This window comes from Mus caroli, chromosome 12 (assembly GCF_900094665.2).
Source record: "Mus caroli chromosome 12, CAROLI_EIJ_v1.1, whole genome shotgun sequence".
Taxonomy (NCBI): Eukaryota; Metazoa; Chordata; class Mammalia; order Rodentia; family Muridae; genus Mus; species Mus caroli.
This window is the reverse complement of record NC_034581.1, coordinates 71,806,601-71,814,770: the sequence shown is the minus strand read 5'-3', so window position 1 is coordinate 71,814,770 and position 8,170 is coordinate 71,806,601. Positions and strand designations below refer to the sequence as shown.

The following is an 8,170-nucleotide window of genomic DNA, read 5'->3' as shown; positions in this document are numbered from 1 at the left end:
AAAAAAAAAAAAAAAGAAGTAATATGCTATGACTTTATGAAGAAAAGATTATACTCGGTAGGCAGACAGAAAATATTTCCCAATTAATGCACAATTTATAGTTTGGACTAATGTGAACAATTGGTACTGTACTCCATTGGTACACAGACACATAGCTTTAAAAAACAAAATCATCTCAAAATATTCAAATGAAGACAAAAATGTACTGACCTGAATTTGCTCAGCTAATAAATAAAGATGGAATGAACTTTGTCTTGAATGAAAACACTACCAGGGCCATAGATGGCCTCAGCCAGAACAGCAACCTGAAACAAAGGAAAGTAAATTAGTTCACCCTCCTCAAGATTTCACTTAATATCATTATACTTCTTAGTTTTTTATTTACTTTCATGTGGAAGTCATAATAAGTAAATGCCTGTATTCTGCAGCCATAATTTTACAAATGCCAAGAAGGAATGGACTTTCATTTTGCAAACTACACCCAAACTCAGTTGCACTCACTGTCTTAATTTGCTTCATATTCCATCCCAAAACAATCAGCCCCAATGGTCCCTTCCCAGTCACAAACATTCCTTTCCAGTTCAGACCTCAAAATCTATATCCGGAACAACCCAACAAGTTAGTTCTACATCTTTGTTTCTTCCTCCTTCTACACAGACTTCCATTCCAACTAATTTAATCTGCTTGCTTGACACAGAACAATTTTATTATCCCAGCTGTCACCACTCTGTGAGCATTCTTGATGTATAAAAGAAGACATTGTAAATTTTACTTTGTCGAGTGTTAAATAACTTCATACACATATTAATGCTGAATTCTTCTGGGAAGTGTTCACATTATTTGGAATTTTCTCTCTCAGGTACTGCTTTTAGTCTTTCTATACAGAGGTGACCCTCTATATATGAGCTAAGGTTTGCTCCACTGCTGAGCCATACCTGATGAACACCTACATTTTTTTTTTTTACTTATTGTCAATTAAACTATGTAAGTCAGCTTTCTTAAAACTGACTTCAGAATTCTGTATTCCATTAATCTTTTTTTTTTTTTTTTTTTTTTTTAGAGCTGAGGACTGAACCCAGGGCCTTGCACTTGCTAGGCAAGTGCTCTACGACTGAGCCAAATCCCCAACCCCCCATTAATCTTTCCTAGACTATTTGCCGCCATATTCATATGCTTACTTCACATATGTATTACATATATAAGCTTATATAATCTTCTAATTAGGGGATCTATTTACTACTTCTTTGCTGCTGGCTCTTCATCATTATTACGTTTGACATATGGTAAGGAATCAGTATGACTCATAAACAAGTAAAATAATTTTAATAACTATTCACATATTAAATATTCACTGCATATATATGTATAAGTCACTGAGTACAAAAAAACAGCAACACTACAATTTGTGACAATATCTTTCTCTCAGTTGCCCAACTATTATGCTATAACATGATTATTCTTTAAATGACATTAATTGTGAGAAGTAGGATTGACATTATTAACTATAATTTTTTTCCTCACTGAAACCAATTTTTGGCTATTAGAACTGTGCAATCAAGATACCAATTATTTTTACTTTAATTTCCAAAAGTAAAATTCAAGATTCTAAGGGAAACTATAAGAACATTCAATAAATTGTCCTAAACACAAAATTTTTTTGTACATCACACTGTTATTTACATTATCTCATCTAGTAGATCAAGAAGAGGACAAACACTCTGAAAAAACATAAATTTACAATTTATTCATAAATATGAAATCTAAAATCTCCCTAGGTTCACTATAATTCTTTCCTAAAACTTTACCTAAAAGTTATTGCCAACTTTCCACAATAATTGAATCATGTAGGTCTTACACCTATTGCCACTGTGTAGTAACTAGTACCATATTTAACTACTGATGATAAAAAGCTACAAACTTATATATATTTGCCCCTTTCCAGATCTTGAACAAAAAATTAGTGTGATCTATAGTTCTTGAAAAATTGAAACAACCAGTCTCTATAAGCATCTTGCTTTATGTTGAGATATGTTCTACGAACCACTAAAGACCTATTCAAACAGAACACAAGAGCTGTGCTCTTAAGAACCAGAGATACAAGTTCACTACAGTGGAAGTGGCAAGAGTTACTAGAATACATTCTGAAAAATAAGGAGCTGTCCAGACAGACAAAAGCTACGTATCTACACTGCGATTTACTTGCATCTCAAACTTAGTAGTAATCCATACACTTAGGCTTGTGTCCATAAATCAAGGGGTTAAAACTCTCAGGATTGGTGTTAGTGAATGAGAGCTCTAACAAGCAAAGACAGAGGCTTTCATTATATGTTGACTGGCCCACAAATAAAGACTGTTCTATAATAATCCCAGCAGACAGGAGCCTTGGGGGTAATCCTAATCCTCAATCTAATACCTATAACCACCAACCAAAAGGAAAGATCTCAAACTCGTGGCCATATGGTAAAGAGTTCAACAAAATCGTGACCCAGCAGTGGAGCCAGTCTTAGCTTGTATGACCTTCTAAAGAAAGACTAAAAGCTGTACATGAGACAGAAAACTCCAAAATCTGACAACATCCCAGAAAAACTCACAAGTATTTATAGGAATAAGAAATTATGCCAGAGCGGGCGTGGTGGTGCACACCTTTAATCCCAGCACTCGGGAGTCAGAGGCAGGCGGATTTCTGAGTTCGAGGCCAGCCTGGTCTACAAAGTGAGTTCCAGGACAGCCAGGGCTATACAGAGAAACCCTGTCTCAAAAAAAAAAAAAAGAAAAGAAAAGAAAAAAAAAGAAAAGAAAAGAAAGAAAAGAAAAGAAAGAAATTATGCCAGGCAGTGGTGGCACACACCTTTAATCCCAGCACTTGGGAGGCAGAGGAAGGCAGATTTCTGAGTTCGGGGCCAGGCTGGTCTACAGAGTGAGTTCCAGGTCAGCCAGGGCTACACAGAGAAACCCTGTCACCAAAAAAAAAAAAAAACAAAAAACAAAAAGAGAAGAAGAAATTACATAACACCCAACAAAATAAAGTTTATAATCTCTTTTTTAATGCTTACTAAACCACAGTTGATTACTAAGCAATTTTTTAAATTATGAAGACAATTTCTAAAACCTAATGAAAGTCCAATTTTCTCCCTAAATGATAGAAAATCAATCAATACCAACCTAGAATTGATAGTAGATAGAATTAGAAAACTAAGACACTAAAGTTATTATACATATATTCATAATCTTCTAGAAGCCAAAAGAGAGAGTAGATATATTAGTAAAGATACAGAGAAGAAAAGACTCAACTGAACTAGGAATACACAAAAATGACAGAGATGCTCTACCAGATACTTGGTAATTACAGTTTTCTATTCTGACTGGCGGGCTAAGGTTCTAATCTTAGACTATATGATCTAAAGATTTTATATTATTCCCTAAATTCCTTTGGGGTGGTTATTCCTCAGAGTCAAAAAGCTTCTTCATAGACATATTAAGTACAATATAGTACAGTAGCTAGAGCAAGCATAGGCTCCCCTCATTTATTACCTGCTTTTCAGGACTCATTGCTGGGTACTAGAAATCAACCAAACTTCCCAAAGCTAGTAAAGTCATAGACCTTATAAAATAATCTACTATCACTACTTTGCTAGACCAGTAAATTTCTAACTACATTCTAAATAGTACTCTTACCCACAGATAAGTGTGATTACCACTCATCATCAAAGCTCTTCTTTAGAGCAAAAGGAGACCATCACAGAAAACTACATTGTAGAAATCACTGAAATAAGAATCATGTGAATCCAAAAAATATCATCTTAGAAATAAAACCCAGATAAGATATGAGTGACAAAAAATGATTTGAAAAATAAGCAAATATCATCATTGTGCAAGGAATACTGAGCAGTAAACAATAATAAAAAGGCAATACAAGGGAGCTGATCCTGTGCCACAGCACTCCATGCCCAAATAACCTCTAGGAGAGAACTGATCACCCAGGAGTACTGAGTACACACAGGCTTGCAGGAGGCACAAGCCAAAGTCAGAGACAGCAACACCAGCTAACACCAGAGATAACCAGATGGCCAGAGGCAAGGGGGAAAACATAAGCAACAGAAACCAAGGCTATTTGGCATCATCATAACCCAGTTCTTCCACCACAGCGGGCCCTGGATACCCCGACACACCAGAAAAACAAGACTCTGATTTAAAGTCACATGTGATGATGATGATAGAGGACTTTAAGAAGGACATAAATAGCTCCCTTAAAGAAATACAGGAAAACACAGCCAAACAGGTGAAGGAATTGAACAAAACCATCCAAGATCTAACAATGAAAATAGAATCAATAAAGAATCACAAAGGGAGACTACCCGGGACATGAAAACCTAGGAAAGAGATCAGGAGTCATAAACACAAGCATCACCAACAGAATACAAGAGTTAGAAGAGAGAATCTCAGGTGCAGAAAATACCATAGAAAACATCAACAGAACAGTCAAAGAAAACACAAAATGCAAAAAGCTCCTAACTCAAAACATCCTGGAAATCCAGGACACAATGAGAAGACCAAATCTAAGGATAATAGGGTATAAAAGATTACCAACTTAAAGGGTCAGTAAATATCTTCAACAAAATTATAGAAGAAAGCTTCCCTAACCTAAAGAAAGAGATGCCCATGAACATACAAGAAGCCTACAGAACTCCAAATAGACTGGACCAGAAAAGAAATTCCTCCCATCACATAATAATCAAAACACCAAATGCACAAAACAAAGAAAGGATATTAAAAGCAGTAAGGGGAAAAGGTCAAGTAACATATAAAGGCAGACCTCTCAGAATTAAACCAGACTTCTCCTAAGAGACTATGAAAGCTAGAAGATCCTAGGCAGATGTCATACAGACCCTAAGAGAACACAAATACCAGCCCAGGCTACTATACCCAGCAAAACTCTCAATTACCATAGATAGAGAAAACAAGATATTCCATGACAAAACCAAATTTACACAATATCTTTTCATAAATCCAGCCCTACAAAGGATAACAGACAAAAAACTCCAACACAAGAAGGGAAACTACACCCTAGAAAAAGCAAGAAAGTAATCTTTCAACAAACCCAAAAGAAGGTAGCCACACAAATATAATTCCACCTCTAACAACAAAAATAATAGGAACAAACAATCACTTTTCCTTAATATCTCTTAACATCAAAGGACTCAATTCTCTAATAAAAAGGCATGGTCTAACAGACTGGATATGTAAGTAGGACCCAGCACTTTGCTGCATACAGGAAATGTACCTCAGTGTCAAAGACAGACACTACTACCTCAAAGTAAAGGGCTTGAAAACAATTTTCCAAGCAAATGGTCCCAAGAAACAAGCTGGAGTAGCCATTCATTCTAGTATCAATAAAATCAACTTTCAACCAAAGGTTATCAAAAAATAGGATAAGAAAGGATACTTCTTACTCATCAAAGGAAAAAATCTACCAAGAAGCATTCTCAATTCTGAACATCTATACTCCAAATGCAAGGGTACCCACATTCATAAAAGAAACTTTACTAAAGCTCAAAGCACGCCTTGCACCACACACAATAATAGTGGGAGAGTTCAACACCCTACTCTCAGCAATGGACAGATCATGGAAACACAAACTAAACAGAGACACAGTGAAACTAACAGATGTTATGAACCAAATGGATCTAACAGATATTTATAGAACATTTCATCCTAAAGCAAAAGAATATACCTTCTTTTCAGCACCTCATGCTACTTTCTCCAAAATTTACCATATTACTGGTCACAAATCAGGCCTCAACAGATACCAGAAGATTGAAATAATCGCATGCATCCTATCAGATCACCATAGACTAAGGCTAGTCTTTATAACAACAAAAACAACAGAAAGCCCACATACATATGGAAGCTGAACAACAAACACCCTACTCAATAACTTGGTCAAGGAAGAAATAAAGAAATTAAAGACTTTTTAGAATTTAATGAAAATGAAGCTACAACATACCCAAACTTATGGGACACAATGAAAGCAGTGGTAAGAGGAAAACTCATAGCTCTGAGTGCCTCCAAAAAGAAACTGGAGAGAGCACACACTAGCAGCTTGACAGCACACCTGAAAGCTCTAGAACAAAAGGAAGCAAATTCACCCAAGAGGAGTAGACAGCAGGAAATAATCAAACTCAGGTCTGTAATCAACCAAATTGAAACAAAAAGAACTAAACAAACAAACAAACAAACAAAAATCAACCAAACCAGGAGCTGGTTCTTTGAGAAAATCTTTCTTTCCTTCCTTCCTTTCTTCCTTTCATTTCTTCTTTCTTTTTGTTCCTTCTGTCTGCTTTCTTTCTTTCTTTTGCTACTTCTTTGTTTTTTTATCAAATATAGTCTAACAGGAGTAAAACTGAAAAAGGAGACTTCAGTTAAGAAAATGTCTCCATGAGATTATCTAGTAAGCAAAAGATCATTGAGTATTTTCTTGACTGATGATTTGCATTGCAAGTGCCATCCCTGAGCAGCTGGAATAAGAAATCAGTCTGCACAAGATAGTAATTCTATTCCTTCATGAGCTCTTCTTCAGTTCCTGACTCCAAGTTCATGTTTGATTTCCTGTCTGACTATCATTCATAATGTACTGTAAGATATAAGATAAAGTAAACTCTTTCCTCTCAAAAAAAAAAGGTAGATATTCATTCGACTCTGTCAGTATTCAAACATCATAATAATACACTCATTTAAATGCAAAGATAAATATATACAGTTAAAAAAGACAATACAAAGAAAACATCCCATTAGGCAAAGTATTATAAACTGAATAGTTTCTCTAAGGAAAAAAAACAAAAACCTATGACCAAGGCCACAGCATAGGATCTCATACTTGTTCAGAACAAATAAATATGCAAGATGTTATTCATTTAGGAAGAAATGCCACACTTGATTGTCATGAGCAGCACTGAAAATTGTTCTAGTTTGTTTTCTGTTGCCATGATAAACACTGTGACCAAAAGCAACATGAGAAAGAAAGAAAGAAAAGGGAAGCTGAGACTAGAAGTGAAGCAGGGCTCGTGGAGGAACCTTTCTTACTGGCTGCTTCCCTGACTTGTTCGGCTACCTTTCTTACACAGCCCAAGCTCATACTGTTAGCAAGAAAAATGACTGAGTTACAATGAGCAATTCCTCAATGGGAAGAGAAAAACAGCAACTGGTCTACTGATGGTCATCTCTAAAGAAATGATAAGTCCTATTCTAAAAAAGAAAACAGAAAAACCACGCATGAAAGAAAGAGAAATCTACATTTCTGGGGAAATTACATATCAACCATATTAACAGATGACAGAAAGAAACTGTCTGAAGTAAAATTGGCCAATTTTGAGGGGAAAAAAATTAAGGGAGCAACAACTGTAAACCTATCTAAAATAAAAAGCTAATTATTACAGTCACAACTGCATCCTATAAGACTAATGGCCCTTCGGCTATTTAAGGTATCTCAACATTCTGACTTCAGAGAGGATTAGATGAGACTGTATCCGCAGATGATATGGATGAAACTACCCAGACTGATGGAGGTAACCATAAGAACCTGCTTATTATATTTAATTTTTCTACTGGAAATGTGTCAACCTAAATAGAGCATGAGGGTACGCTGCTCTGGCTTAGACACAAAGAGTGCTGGGGCATCAGTGCTCCGTAGCTATGGACCACCTTGTTAAAGGAAAAGTGAACTGGAGAGAAAGTCTCAAAGAACAGTGATGATGGCAGTGTACCCCTCCATTTCCTGCTTTTCTTAGAGCACTAATATTCCAGTGACTGTGATATACTAATGGAAGTTGCATTCTTCTTGCAAGGAAAAATAGGCAAGGGAGGTAATATTCATGGAGGAAGAAAGTACTTCATGCAAATAACAAAAGAGAGCAGAAGATATAGTAGTAGAGTGGTTAGAGTGCAGAATGCTTGCCTAGCATGAATGAGGCCAACTTCAATTTCCAACACCAAACAAACCAGGAATGGTGGTATCTACCTGTAATTCCAGTACTCAGGAGGTGAGACAGGAGGATCAGAAGTGAAAGGTCATTCTCAAGACACACAGCACATTTAAGGACAGCCTGGACTGAAATATATCAGATTTTGGAGAGAGAGAGAGAGAGAGAGAGAGAGAGAGAGAGAGAGAGAGAGA

The 8,170-nt window shown here is 36.1% G+C and overlaps 1 protein-coding gene across 6 annotated transcripts in view; it reads right to left on the bottom strand.

Moving 5' to 3' along the window:
- Positions 1 to 8,170, bottom strand: part of Fut8 (fucosyltransferase 8) — a 214,389-nt gene that overhangs the window by 173,538 nt on the left and 32,681 nt on the right. For all 6 annotated transcript variants that reach the window (XM_029484493.1, XM_021178765.2, XM_029484495.1 and 3 more), the window contains exon 2: positions 211 to 305. The gene's annotated coding sequence lies outside the window, so the exon portion shown is untranslated. The remainder of the gene's footprint in view (positions 1 to 210; positions 306 to 8,170) is intronic.